This window comes from Patella vulgata, chromosome 5, assembly GCF_932274485.2.
Source record: "Patella vulgata chromosome 5, xgPatVulg1.2, whole genome shotgun sequence".
Lineage (NCBI taxonomy): Eukaryota > Metazoa > Mollusca > Gastropoda > Patellidae > Patella > Patella vulgata.
Window position 1 is genome coordinate 44,054,931 of NC_065883.2, and position 15,597 is coordinate 44,070,527.

The following is a 15,597-nucleotide window of genomic DNA, read 5'->3' on the forward strand; positions in this document are numbered from 1 at the left end:
TGACAAGGAAGGCTGTCTAGTCGTTCGGATGGGACGAAAAACCGAGGTCCCGTGTACACATTGGCGTGCACGTAAAAGATCTCTTGGCAGTTGGAATTCGATATAAGAGTAGGCTGTAGTGCCGCTGTCCGGGCAAAATTTCCCTCATAGCACACTGTATGGCGTATGCCCGTCTTCATTATCCCAGTTTAGGAGCAGAACAGTAGGACGTTAAACTCCATTTCATTTCATTTCATTTCTTTTCATATTGTAAAATATTTCTATGTAATGTTTATAAACTTGTAGCATATATCTATTCTAAGACAGTCTATGCCAAAATTAGTTTGCAATCTGAGCAGTTGCGAGAAATGGGCAATTTTGCATGAGTCCCTTTCCAAGTTATTTTGCCTGTAAATGTGGACGTATATTGCAGTTCCCACTGTCTGTGTGTGTGTGTGTGTGTCTGTGTGACTGTGTGTCTGTGCCCGACCCCTAGGGGCAGAGCCACGCCCATTTTTTGTTTTTGTTTGTTTGTCGTCTACAGGCCGCATTTCTTAACATATCATCTTGAAACTTTGCATACTTATTCTTTGTACCCTAAGGGACAGTCCTATCGTTTGGGGTGCATGCCCAGTCCCCAGGGACAGAGCCACGCCCATTTTCTTCTTGTATGTCTGTGTGTCACCTACATGTCACACTTCTTAATGAATCGTGTTGATAAATTTTCATATGAATTCCTTATACCCTAAGGATGATCCCTATTGTTTTTGGCGCATGTCCGATCCCCAGGGGCAGAGCCACGCCCATTTCGTATATTTATTTATTTATTTGTCGTCTACAGGCCGCATTTCTTAACGTATCATCTTGAAACTTTGCATACTTATTCTTTGTACCCTAAGGAACATCCCAATCGTTTAGGGGGCATGCCCATCCCCCATGGACAGAGCCACGCCCATTTTCTTTTTGTGTGTCGCCTACAGGCCATAATTCTTGATCGATCGTCTTGAAAAAATTTCATATGAATTCCTTAAACCCTAAGGATGATCCCTATTGTTTTTGGTGCATGCCCGACCCCCAGTGGCAGAGCCACGCCCAATTCTTGTATTTATTTGTTTGTCATCTACAGACCGCATTTCTTAACGTATCACCTTGAAACTTTGCATACTTATTCCTTCTATACTAAGGAACATCCCTATTGTTTGTGGTGAATGCCCAACCTCCAGGGACAGAGCCACGCCCATTTTCTTTTTGTGTGTCTGTATGTCACTTACAGCCTGCAATGCTTAATCGATCGTCTTGAAAACTTGTTTATACTTATGGGACGACCAATGTTTGTGTGCCTTTTGTGTCGCCTACTGGCCGCAATTCTTAACAGATCCTTTTGAAACTTTGCATACCTATTTCTTATACCCTAATTTCAATAACAGGGTGGTACCTATTTATATTGTTTCATATCCAACCCCCACAGACAGAGCCACACCCACTGAAATAGACGATTTTCTGCAAGTCACTTTTAATGGTTTTTGGTCCATGAAATTGTCAATTATTATTTGATGCCTAATTCCAATTGTGATTTCATAAAACCAATTTACAAAATTTATTTTTACCGAAAGTGACAGCATTCCGACAAAAACTGTATGTTTAGCCTTCAAAACAAATATCTTCTTCAAATGAGTGTTATTCAATATTCATTTAAATTCATCCAACATATAGAATTATTTAATACGATGCTATAGTTACCTAAAAATTGCTTCTAACTTCTTCCGTTACTGAGAAGTAACCAATTTTGTCATGCTCACTTTTAAAGATTTTTTTTCGCATTTTAATTTCCCCATTAGAAAGTCTCATCAGCTAACTTACCGGTAATTTAGTAACCAATTTTGTCAGGATCACTATTTTGACATATGTAACACATGGTGACAAATGGATAAATCTAACTGATATTGCGGGATTTAGTTGATTCTGCTTCTGTTTTATAACACGTGTGCAATGCTTATGTGGAAATGTGTTCAACGGTTACTTAAGTTACTTAAGTTCATTGGTTACGTGACACCGGAAGTGACATAAGTTCAAGGATAACGTGGCACCGGTCAAACCCGTCATTACTGCATCGCAGTTCTAGTTTTTTTTTGTTTTTTTTTTATTTCTAGCAAAAGTCACGTACCCATTATCAGTAGACCCCTGGGGGTGAGACACAGACAGGTAAAGTTATGTTTTATGTGATCTGAAGGGGAGATTAGCAGACGATTAGATCTGGCCGATTAGATCACAGAATGTCATCTTGCTAGGTCTAATAAGGCAGGAGTACCCTAATCGTATCCTCAAATTGGATTTTCTCTTAATCATTAAAATGACAAAATGGTTGCAATCTTACATTTTCCCCCCATATTGACTAATTGGTATCTCTAATCACTGGATTCATCTGCCCCGAAAACGTGTATTTTGATACCGAACTCTTATCATATTATGTACATTGGTGAAACCGGCGGCATTTTGGATTTGCGCCAATTCGACCCATTTGAACACGAATTTTGGAACGGGACTTTTTGGTGATATTGTCTCGTCTGGAATCTTTTTTAAATTTCAATTATGCTGAGTTTTTCATTGCACTTTTTTGGGGATCGTTAGCTATGTTTTTCTTCACATTTCACATTGTCCCATAACTCAATTCTTGAATATAATATCAATGCTTTTATTGTCGGTTGTCGGGGGGGGGGGGAGGGGCATCGTGGCTAAGTGGGAAAGACCCTGGCTCGCAAGCCTGGAGGTCGGGTGTTCTATCTCTGCATTGGACGAGAAAGTTCATCACGATTGGGCCTGACAAGGACAGCTGTCTAGTCATTCGGATGGGACGAAAATCTGAGGTCCCGTGTACACATTGGCGTGTACGTGAAATGAAATGAAATGTAGTTTTATGGCACGTCAGCTCCAACAGGGCTATATTGCGCCAAACATATGGTGAAAAACGTAAAATATCCCTCGACAGTTGTAATTCGATATAAGAGTAGGCCGTAGTGCCGCTTGCCGGGCGAAATTTCCGCCATAGCACACTGTATGGCGTACGCCTATGCCCGTCTTCATTAGCCAAGTTCGGAGCAGAACAGTAGGACGTTAAACCCCATTACATTTCATTTCATTTCATTTTTATTGTCGACTTCGTTCTGCCCATTGAGTAATGGCAAACACAAAAGGCTTGAAAAGGTGATATTTTGTCTTAACCAGGCCCCGAGTTCACAAAGCATTCTCAGACTGAAGTTAAGAATTTACTCAACGTTCATTCACTGATGTATTTGATACATTAAAACAACAGAAGTTTTATAAAGGGCTATATTTTAGTTAAAATAAGGCGAATATATTGAGTAAATTCTTAACTTAAGTCTGAGAATGTTTTGTGAACTCGGCGCCAGTTTCCTGAACTGTGAATCCCGTCAAATATTTCCCATTAAAAAGTACAACTGTTGGCCAAAGAAACTTGTAATATGTCTGTCAACATTACCGATTCCTTGTCGATGGCAAGTCGAGTTTTCAATATCACCTGCCACATATAATGAATAGGTCTTGCTGGCTTTATAATCTCATTAAACTGTTAAGGCTTTATTTGTCAAGCAGGCATTTAATGAAAACGTTGGAAATTTGATCCAGTTACCCGATTTGGGGTTTCTTGATGTCCGACTGACAGACATCGGTCCTTATAAATTTGCTAGCCTTTATAAGGACAACGATAAGGAAAAATTGACGATGTCCACAATAGTAATTCTTTGTGCAAATAATTGATACGCTGAATATAATATGACAACAGGGCCGATAAAACGGGAGAGGCTGCCCTCTCCTCCCACCCCCACCCCTTAATAATTTGCAAATATGCGTTCATTTGTTAAAAATTGTCCCGGGGACAAGCCTTCGGAAACCCAGTTTGGATCGCTACTATGACAGCCCCCCACCACCGACACACACAGTCCCTTTCGTTTCGGCGAGGTTGGACAAGATTTTATTGTTAGGACGACTAGCCGCTTTGATTATAAAAACATACAAGTAGAAACCTTTTTTAAAATGTTTGTATTCGTGGACTTAAATGTTCAAGTGTTCTTGTCTAAGAGCTTTATTTGACAGATTTTATAAATTAACAATACAATCAATATGGTACGTATGGTAATTACAAAAAGTGTGAATTTAGCACGTCATCTTGTTTGGTGAAAATCTGCACAGTGCAACATTGTTTGCATTAATAATTTAGTACTTATATTTTCAGATATTATTTAGTACCGGGTGGTAGTGTAAAATTTGGGCAAATTTGACGTCTGAAATCCTTATTATGATTATTAATGGTCCAAATTAGTATTTGTGATCTATATAATAAATCGGAATTTTCTAAGATGGGCTTGATGGATTTCTTCAAAAGCGCCTACTCATTTTCATCTCTTTCTTTTCTCAACCTGAAATATAGAAAATCATATATTAGTAGTGTTTAACACGCGAAATTAATAAAGTTTATTAGAAAGCCCGGGTCGTGACGGTTCTTGCACATTAATTAAAGCAATAGTATATTTAAAGGCCAAGTGACTAAGACCAAGATCAAGATGACACTCAAATTTATCACGATTTTCATTTGTATGAAAAATTCGCGGAATAGGCTATCTTCAAACTAGAGAAATTTCCGGATGATGTTCGTGTGTGGATGTGCCTAAACAAATAAAACTAAATGGTGACAAAACCGAAATTCTTATCATAACCCCACCGTCTAAATTACAGAACCTAAAGGTGATACCAAAACTACGAATGGGTTCTAGTCTCATTCATCAAATCTGCAACTCCCAAAATAAACAATATTTTCAAGAGCAAATCAGTCTGCGTAAGAAATATTACGTCCTTAGTTATTTCCCAACTTGACTATGCAAATGTTCTTCTAGGGGGAGCACTAATATTCTCTCTGAATATTTTGCAAGTTGCACAAAATAGCGCTACTAGACTAATGTCTAAAACACCGAGACATCAGTGAGAAACTAAAGGAATTGCATTGGATGCTAGTTAGAGCGCGAATTGAATATACCATCCTTACAGCTGTATACAAAAGTCTCTCCTCTATATCCCCAGCTATATAAAACAAATGTTTACACTGTATAGTGATACGTCGCAACCTCAGATCCTCAAACGATAAACATTACTATCTGTACCGAAATATAATCAGTTTCCGGTTAATGGTGCAATTGTGCATATTATATATGCAAGCTTATTTAGGGTTTCACACTGCGTAGCTTGTGTGAAACACTATTGTTTTTGTTAAGATTATTATTCTTCTTATTATTAGGCTTTCAAACTTTGCCTATTGAGATTACTAATATTATTATTATTAGGCTTTCAGACTTTGTCTGAAAGACTATTGTTTTTATTAAAATTATTATTTTACTAAAATTATTATTATTATTATTAAGCTTTCATATTTCATATGTATTTCATATGAAAGCTTATTGTTTCTGTTAAGATTATTAAGCTATCATATTTCATATGAAAGCTTATTGTTTCTGTTAAGATTATTAAGCTTTCATATGTATTACATATGAAAGCTTATTGTTTCTGTTAAGATTATTATTATTAAGCTTTCATATGTATAACATATGAAAGCTTATTGTTTCTGTTAAGATTATTAGTAAGCTTTCATATGTATTACATATGAAAGCTTATTGTTTCTGTTAAGATTATTAAGCTTTCATATCTATTACATATGAAAGCTTATTGTTTCTGTTAAGATTATTAAGCTTTCATATGTATTACATACGAAAGCTTATTGTTTCGGTTAAGATTATTATTATTATTTTTTTTTTGTGTGTTTTTCCTGCAAATCTTATATCTCAGAATCTAACCGTGGGATCTTTCTGAAACTTTGACCTACCCCCCCAAGAATGGGTGGTGGTTTTGGAATAGGCATGTTTCAAAACGTTTTACACATCCGAAATCACCGAATTTTACGAACGAATGCATTTGACCTACATTGCTGTAACTTTGTGACTTTTTGACCTATTTTACTAAAAAAAAATTCTTTGAGTACCTTAAATCATTTACTTCAAATCTGCAATTTCGGATTTTCGAATTTCAAAAATTCGTCGCTGTGATTTCGAACCGGAAGTTAAAATCAACTTGACAACTTCTTTAATAGTTGCGCGATTTTCATGAAATTCATTATGTAAGTAGATCTTACCGATACAACTTGAAAAATGTCATTAGAAATTTTCTGTATTATCTCCCCTTGATGAAATTAAGGATCAAAGTTTTAAAAAAAATTGACGAAATATAGGTCCGATTGCCTTGAAATTGTATTTCTTTACTAGTTACGACACTACTAATTCGTACACAAAAAATGGAGTTTATAGCCCAAACCGGAAGTGCCACCATCTTGAAATGTGAAATATTGCTAAGGCTTTTTTGATAATTTACTTACAAACAAGGGGATTATATTTTCCAAATCCTTGAAGGAAAGCCCATAAAATGTAGGCAGTAGAATTTTGATTTAGGTCAACTGATGGACGCCATTTTGAATTGAAAATGAAAAATAGTGAAAAATCCACATTAATGGGCTTGAAAACATACACAATATCGGCTTCCATGAGGGGAAAAAAGTGGAATTTCGCCGTGACACCGGCACCGATTGTCCGAAAACCATGAAATTTGGACACAATACGCCCATTACCACCCCGGACTCTGTGCTTTAACCCCATTTTGATCCCATTAAAAAAAAAGAGTTTTAGCAAAAAAACGATTTTCGGAATTTAATATTGGTTTTAACCCTGTAATATGATACCCATTTCACACGGATCCTATGAGACGGCAGCAAAATATGACATGCTGAAAATCAGGTATTTTCTGATTTGGAGCGTTTTTGGACGCCTGTATCTCGAAAACTGCTCCAAGGATATTTTTTAAACTTTCCCTATCGAGAGTCTCTTCGGTAGTCTTGTGCATGAATCCATCCAATAAGACATTGAAATTTCTGGAAAAGGTAAAATAACGTACTGAAAATCGAAAAAAGTTGAAAAATCGTGAAATTTTGGAAAATGCTCTATTTCTGTATTATTTAAAAAAAAGATTACAAAAAAGTTACATATTCAGATAGCTGACGTAATTACGATTCTAACGATGTATAATATGTATTGAAATATTTAAATTTAATTTTCGATATATTGACATTTTTGCATTTTTGGCACTATTGAACATAGGATTTCCCAGGGGCATTTTATCTGATCAGACAATGTAATATATCATTACATAGCCCTGTGTTACAAAATGACATGTTATGCCCCCTGCCATCTTGACATGTGAAAGTAATTTGAATATCAAATCCACCTGCCGACCCCTATAGATCTTGGTAGCATTATGTAACTTATGTAACTTTAACTTGTTGATGGCATGTCTTATCTTACTTCTTTGTCTGATAAACTATACTGAACGTTAACTGATATGAAACATGATACATTATAGCAGATGCCTAATGAGATTCCTTTGTGTGAGGAAAGGTTTATAAACCCAGATTAAGAAACAAATAGGCAGAGAGGTCCAAGCAGGACACTGGAGCTGGGGCCATGTAATGTAAGTTAGTTTGGAGTTGGCACACGTGCCTAGCCAAGCTAAGGCCATGGCTCACTCAGCATATGTTAGTTATGGAGTCTTTAAGTTTTATACATAATATGTTAGAAGAAGCAGAGAATAAAAGTATTATAAGATGTGAAACTAGTCTTGTCATCTGAACTTGATTAAAGTACAAATACTGTCACATATAAATTGGTGCCGTAGACTAGACCAACGTTTTGAAGTCCTACCACTAGCTAGAAGATCACAGGCCACAGCAATTAGTATTCACAGGTAAGTCTTTTTCTGATCCTACCATGGCCACGGTTAATAACGACATTAGTGCTATGTATTATAATTTAACTGGGAAATCAACAGTTTATCATCACGGGTCATTAAATATCATGGTGTAACTACTAAATTTAATATATTGCCTTTCAAGCTAGCAGTGGAAAATGACTAAAACAAAATTGTATATATATTGTTTGTTTTCCAATGAGTCATGTTGTTTTAAAAGATTATAGATTATAATTGTTTGTTTTTGAACACATATTTTGGCATTCAAAATCGAGAACTAAAATGTTTCGTGCAATTTTTAACTAGAATCGAGTTAACAGTATGGTAATTTGGAATTTAACCCAATAACATTCACAAAGTATTAACGTGTTTCCTCTAAGTTTGTTGTTGTTCTGTCTATATGTGTATATTACCCAAAATATTTAATGGGATTCCCGATATTTACGGGAGAGATTTTTATTTGTGATTACCCCAAAGTTTACTGGGAGAGCCCGATATTTACGGAAGAGATTTTTATTTGTAATGCCCCACGATTTGATGGGATGCCCCGAAAGTTCGGGAGAGATTTTATGTATATTCCTCAAGAGAATTTGAGCCGCGCTGAAAGTAGAAGCGAATGTGAAGTTTTGTTTTGTGTTTTGTTTGAAACTTAGAGAAATAAACCGTTTTTAATTTTGCTAAATGTTTTTAAAAAAAGGTCTTATTCAAGATTTGAGAAATATGTTCAGATCATTCCTTATTCTTTATCTTGAGATAAAACAATATGACACCCTAATTTCAATTGTATCCATGTAAATAATAATGTAAATATCGTTAGATCGTTATCTAAAGTCAGTCTGTTCCACTTGCTAATTCGATTAACTATTAATTAAGTACACTCCATGATATGATAAACAGATGATAAAACTTGGGCGGGTGACAGTTATAATACTCCTCATAGCACATGTCATAACGCACCGTTCCGGCCAGACGGTATGGAAAACGAAAAGACTACCGATCAACAACAATGGTGGCAAATAATGCCAATAATGGGGCTACACTATGCAAGGAAAATATTGACCCCGCGCCATTACCGGAACCTCGAACGGAGGAAGAGGAATTAAAAGAAGAAGAAGGAAATCATTTGTACTCCTCCCTACAGTTAGCCACCAGAATAAAGTAGAGGATAAAGAAGAGGGTAATAATTCGTACCTCTCCCTACAGATGGCTTCAAGGATGGTATTTCGCGCTTCTCGAGTGTGTGCGAACATTAAAATAGTTTACAGTGTTTTTTTTTTGTTTTTTTTATAATTATAAGTAATTTAAATAACTTGCGTGTGTGGACGTTAAAGTAGTCTGTGATATATATGTATATATGTAATTTCATTGACTCGCTGGTGTGACCGATTGTGTGTGTGAACATTAGAATAGCTCTACAGTGTGGTTTTTTTTGTTTATAATTATTAGTGATTAAAATAACTCGCGTGTGTGCAAAACAGAATAGTGTGCGTTATATGCGATTCCAAGAACTCGTGTGTGTGAACATTAAAATTATCTGCGACATAATGTATGAACATTCTAGTATATTTTCAACCAGTGTTTTATTCTTTGCCATTTAAATTTGTATTTTTGTTTATTTAACTTTTAATCAGTATATTGTAATTTTTCGTATTTTTGTTTATATTTTAATTAGGGTAGTTATATTTAAGTTTGTAACTGTCTTAAAATAAGTTATTTCATATAATTCATAACTTTATTGAAAAAAAAGGGAAGGTATGTTACAAAATGACATGTTATGCCCCCTGCCATCTTGACATGTGAAAGTAATTTGAATATCAAATCCACCTGCCGACCCCTATAGATCTTGGTAGCATTATGTAACTTATGTAACTTTAACTTGTTGATGGCATGTCTTATCTTACTTCTTTGTCTGATAAACTATACTGAACGTTAACTGATATGAAACATGATACATTATAGCAGATGCCTAATGAGATTCCTTTGTGTGAGGAAAGGTTTATAAACCCAGATTAAGAAACAAATAGACAGAGAGGTCCGGACAGGACACGAGAGCGCAGGCCAAGAGCGCCTGAGAGTTGGCACATTTGTGCCAAGCCAGGACATGGCTCCCTCAATACAAGCTAGTTATGGAGTCTTTAAGTTTTGTAGTACGAGTATTGTAAATATGTTTATAGCAGAATAAAAAGTATTGTATGAACCTGAAACTAATCTTGTCATCCGAACCTGATTAAAGAACAAATACTGTCACACCTGTGGCTATTTGATAAGCCAATCCGGTTATTAAAACTATCCCGACAATAATCTCCATACCGGAAGTATTAAAAAAATGGAGAAAAAAGGTTTTAAAGTATCGCTGGATAGCCCCATTAATGGACTATCATATGACATCTGAATGATACGATTTAGATGGCTAGAAAATAAATTATGGTACGCCGAAAATCTACTATTTTCCGTTTTGGAGCATTTTGAGACGCCATTTTCTCGAAAACGAAAACTACAATTTTTCTTAAGCTTCTTTTACTCAGAGTCCTATCGGTGGACTATGGCGTGAGTCCAAAAATAAAAGCATTGAAATAATATAAGTGGTCCAAAAAGAGCCTCAATCTTGGAAAAAATTTGAAAAATCCTTAAATTACTGAAAATGCTCTTCTATTTTTTTTTGTTTGGAAAATAGCTGAATGGATTTTTCTGAAACTTCTTGTACATAAGGTTAGGTAACCAAACAACTTGATAAAACTATCCCGACAATGATCCAATAACCGGAAGTAGTCGAAAAAATATCCGATATTTTGAGAAAAAAATCATAAAAAGTAAAAAAAATGGGGATCTTGCGAAAAAAGTGATTACTACGTAAGATTTATCGAATCAAATCAACCAAAGTGTCATTGGAAAGTACGAACAATGGACGATCTTGTGACATCTAAATGGTAAAAATTCGCGGGTTAAGCAAAATATAATGGAACGCTGAAAATCTATTATTTTCCTTTTTGGAGCCTATTCAGACGCTTTTATTTCGAAAACTTCTCTTATTTCCTTTCCAAAACTTCTGTTACTTAGATTCCTAACGGTGGTCTATGGTGTCAATATAGTATAAATGGTCCAAAAGGGCCACAATCTTTGAAAAAAAGTCGAAAAATCGTTATATCTGTAAATCCGGTAGTCTTGTGCATGAATCCATCCAATAAGACATTGAAATTTCTGGAAAAGGTAAAATAACGTACTGAAAATCGAAAAAAGTTGAAAAATCGTGAAATTTTGGAAAATGCTCTATTTCTGTATTATTTAAAAAAAAGATTACAAAAAAGTTACATATTCAGATAGCTGACGTAATTACGATTCTAACGATGTATAATATGTATTGAAATATTTAAATTTAATTTTCGATATATTGACATTTTTGCATTTTTGGCACTATTGAACATAGGATTTCCCAGGGGCATTTTATCTGATCAGACAATGTAATATATCATTACATAGCCCTGTGGCTATTTGATAAGCCAATCCGGTTATTAAAACTATCCCGACAATAATCTCCATACCGGAAGTATTCAAAAAATGGAGAAAAAAGGTTTTAAAGTATCGCTGGATAGCCCCATTAATGGACTATCATATGACATCTGAATGATACGATTTAGATGGCTAGAAAATAAATTATGGTACGCCGAAAATCTACTATTTTCCGTTTTGGAGCATTTTGAGACGCCATTTTCTCGAAAACGAAAACTACAATTTTTCTTAAGCTTCTTTTACTCAGAGTCCTATCGGTGGACTATGGCGTGAGTCCAAAAATAAAAGCATTGAAATAATATAAGTGGTCCAAAAAGAGCCTCAATCTTGGAAAAAATTTGAAAAATCCTTAAATTACTGAAAATGCTCTTCTATTTTTTTTTGTTTGGAAAACAGCTGAATGGATTTTTCTGAAACTTCTTGTACATAAGGTTAGGTAACCAAACAACTTGATAAAACTATCCCGACAATGATCCAATAACCGGAAGTAGTCGAAAAAATATCCGATATTTTGAGAAAAAAATCATAAAAAGTAAAAAAATGGGGATCTTGCGAAAAAAGTGATTACTACGTAAGATTTATCGAATCAAATCAACTAAAGTGTCATTGGAAAGTTCGAACAATGGACGATCTTGTGACATCTAAATGGTAAAAATTCGCGGGTTAAGCAAAATATATTGGAACGCTGAAAATCTATTATTTTCCTTTTTGGAGCCTATTCAGACGCTTTTATTTCGAAAACTTCTCTTATTTCCTTTCCAAAACTTCTGTTACTTAGATTCCTAACGGTGGTCTATGGTGTCAATATAGTATAAATGGTCCAAAAGGGCCACAATCTTTGAAAAAAAGTCGAAAAATCGTTATATCTGTAAATCTGCTTCTAATGGTATAAGGGAGGTAAAACTGTTCAATGGATCTTTCTGAAACTTCTGGAACAGGAAGTTAAATTCCCATACCACTTGTTAAATCTATCCTGATAATGATCCGTAAACAGGAAGTAGTCAAAAATATATTCGATATATAAAAAAAAAGACAGTAAAAAATCGGTGCTCTAGCAACAATCGAGATTTCACCGTCGGGTGTCACCGGATCAAAACATCTAAGGTATCGTTTGGTAGCTCGATAAATGGGCTATTGTATGACTTACTTCCTGTCTGATTCCCGAAAGCCGGTTCAGTGCTGCTTGCAGGTCTAGTTATTATTATTTTTTTTGTGTGTGTGTGTTTTTCCTGCAAATCTTATATCTCAGAATCTAACCGTGGGATCTTTCTGAAACTTTGACCTACCCTCCCAAGAATGGGTGGTGGCTTTGGAATAGGTATGTTTTCAAAACGTTTTACACATCCGAAATCACCGAATTTTGCGAACGAATGCATTTGACCTACATAGCTGTAACTTTGTGACTTTTTGACCTATTTTACTAAAAAACATTTCCTTCAGTACCTTGAATGATTTACTCCAAATCTGCTATTTCGGAATTTCGAATTTCAAAAATTCGAAGCTGTGATTTCGAACCGGAAGTTAAAATCAACTTGCCAACATCTGTAATAATTGCACGATTTTCATGAAATTCAGTATATAAGTAGATCTTACCGATACAACTTGAAAAATGTCATTAGAAATTTTCTGTATTATCTCCCCTTGATGAAATTAAGGATCAAAGTTTTTAAAAAAAATCAACGAAATATAAGTCCGATTGCCTTGAAATTGTATTTCTTTACTAGTTTACTAGTTTGTAGCCCAAACCGGAAGTGCCACCATCTTGAAATGTGAAATATCGCTTAGGCTTTTTTGATATTTTACTTACAGACAAGGGGATTATATTTTCCAAATCCTTGAAGGAAAGCCCATAAAATTTACGCAGTAGAATTTTGATTTAGGTCAACTGATGGACGCCATTTTGAATTGAAAATGAAAAATAGTGAAAAATCCACATTAATGGGCTTGAAAACATACACAATTGGTCATGACTTAGAGAATGTGTCTCCTATTACCGAAATTATTACATTTCAGGATAGCCTGGATCATGGTCGAATGTTTGGTATTTGAATATTTCAAAAATTCGAATTTCTCCTTTGATGTTTTCCGTGCCGACAAGGTTGTTTTCGAGTTTAGCTGGTTTTGATTTCGCGCATGCGCTACACAGGAACCAACGGTACCATGAGTACTAAATTCCGGCGAGCAACTTTTCACGTTGGTACCTAGGTACCCTGAAAATTTCAAGGTGATACCTGCAATGGTTCAAGTCGTTTGTTCTTGCCACCTGCCAATTTACGGCTTCCATGAGGGGAAAAGAGTGGAATTTCGCCATGACACCGGCACCGATTGTCCGAAAACCATGAAATTTGGACACATACGCCCATTACCACCCCGGACTCTGTGCGTTACCCCCATTTCGATCCCATTAAAAAAAAAAGAGTTTTAGCAAAAAAACGATTTTCGGAATTTAATATTGGTTTTAACCCTGTAATATCCAGACATGATATACATATTATAATCCCTATGAAATATTTTAATTATTTACTGCTATAATATGAATTATCACTTATTCCCCGTTAAATAAATATCGGTCACCGGGTGCAGCTGTACAACTTCAAGGACCCTGGCCTCAAGTCAATTTACGGCTTCCATGAGGGGAAAAAAGTGGAATTTCGCCGCGACACCGCCACCGATTGTCCGAAAACCATGAAATTTGGACACAATACGCCCATTACCACCCCGGACTCGCTTTACCCCCATTTTGATCACATTAAAAAAAGAGTTTTAGCAAAAAAACGATTTTCGGAATTTAATATTGGTTTTAATTAATTTTTAAATTGCAAATGCAAGGAGATGTTATCGCCTTTTCCGTATGTGAAAGGTATTAGTACTATACACATTATCCTTAAAAGACAATTTTTCAAAATGACCGCAACGATGTTTCGACACTAGAAACCGAAATCGCCTATTTTGACCTATTTTGACTGTTTGGGCATCTTTCCGTACGTGACAAGGAGTAGGTCACCCGGTTTCCTCCCACTGCTAGACCCCTATGCGCGAGCGAATTATTGAAATAAAATTGAACCATACGTTAGTCCCGAAATGACCTAGTTTGTGTCGAGTGGTCGATCAACCCCATTTCGCTCTCTCAATTTTAGCACTCCTAATTCTAAAACTAAATGCAAGGAACGGGCCTATTTACAGAGGTCACAATTTTAACCCTGTAATACCCAGCATATCAGATATGCACACCTACATGATATACATATTATTATAATCCCTATGAAATATTTTAATTATTTACTGTTATAATATGAATTATCACTTATTCCCCGTTAAATAAATATCGGTCACCGGGTGCAGCTGTACAACTTCAAGGACCCTGGCCTCAAGTGCATGGGACCAACTTTACTTTTTCTGAAATGTCAATAAAAGCCCTGGAATGATTTCATTTAAAACAAATAATCAGAAAGTAAATCTATTTTTATTTATATGCTATTTGTTGCCAGAAAATATATTTTGTTACTAGTCTAATTCAAATTTAAAAATAAACAATATTTTTTCTGAAAATCAATGTCGAAATTTAGTGTATCATATATGATACAATGGGTCTGAGGCATATTTTATTGATATATAGAAATTAATGCAGTGTTCTCATTATGTGTTAAAAGAGTGCCAGAAATTCAGCCATTTGTGTATTTAGTATATCAAGTATATGCGTGTATTACAAAGCTCTGATTTGTGTGATTTGTGTACACCCCGATCCCCCCCCCTACTCCTCGTGTCGCTATCATGTACATATCAATTCTGCTGCCAACCCACCCACGCGAACATGACTAAATTATGAAACATTGTCTAGTCGTTTGTATGTTACGACAAAACGAGGCCAGCGTGGCTCATTTGTACAGAACGAAAGGCCTTGCAAGGATTAGTGTCTAGTCGTTCGGATGGTACGAAAACCCGAGGTCAAAGTGGTTCCCCGTTGGCAGTGGTGAAGTATGGAAGGCCTAGCAAGGATCTGTGTCTAGTCGTTTCGATGGGACGAAAAACGCCCGTCCCCTCGTCCATGGTACAAGGATTAGTGCCTAGTCACTTGGATGGTATGAAAAACAGAGGTCCCCGTTCTCTCCCTTTGTCCGGGGTTCTTGACCGAAGGCCCGACAACTAACTTTCCGTGCAGTTTTTTGGGTAGGACGAAAAATCGAAATCCTGTGTGCATATTGGCGTGCAAGAAAAATAACACTTTGCATTTGGAATTTTATGCACCCACTCCACCCT

General features: G+C 35.8%; 1 long non-coding RNA gene across 1 annotated transcript in view; it reads right to left on the minus strand.

Annotated features, from left to right (window-relative positions):
* Nucleotides 1–4,046: 4,046 nt before the first annotated feature.
* The window catches only part of LOC130013018 (uncharacterized), a 154,689-nt gene continuing 143,138 nt past the window's right edge, over nucleotides 4,047–15,597 (minus strand). Inside the window, exon 4 of the long non-coding RNA XR_008788291.1 lies at nucleotides 4,047–4,412. This is a non-coding gene — a long non-coding RNA (uncharacterized LOC130013018). The remainder of the gene's footprint in view (nucleotides 4,413–15,597) is intronic.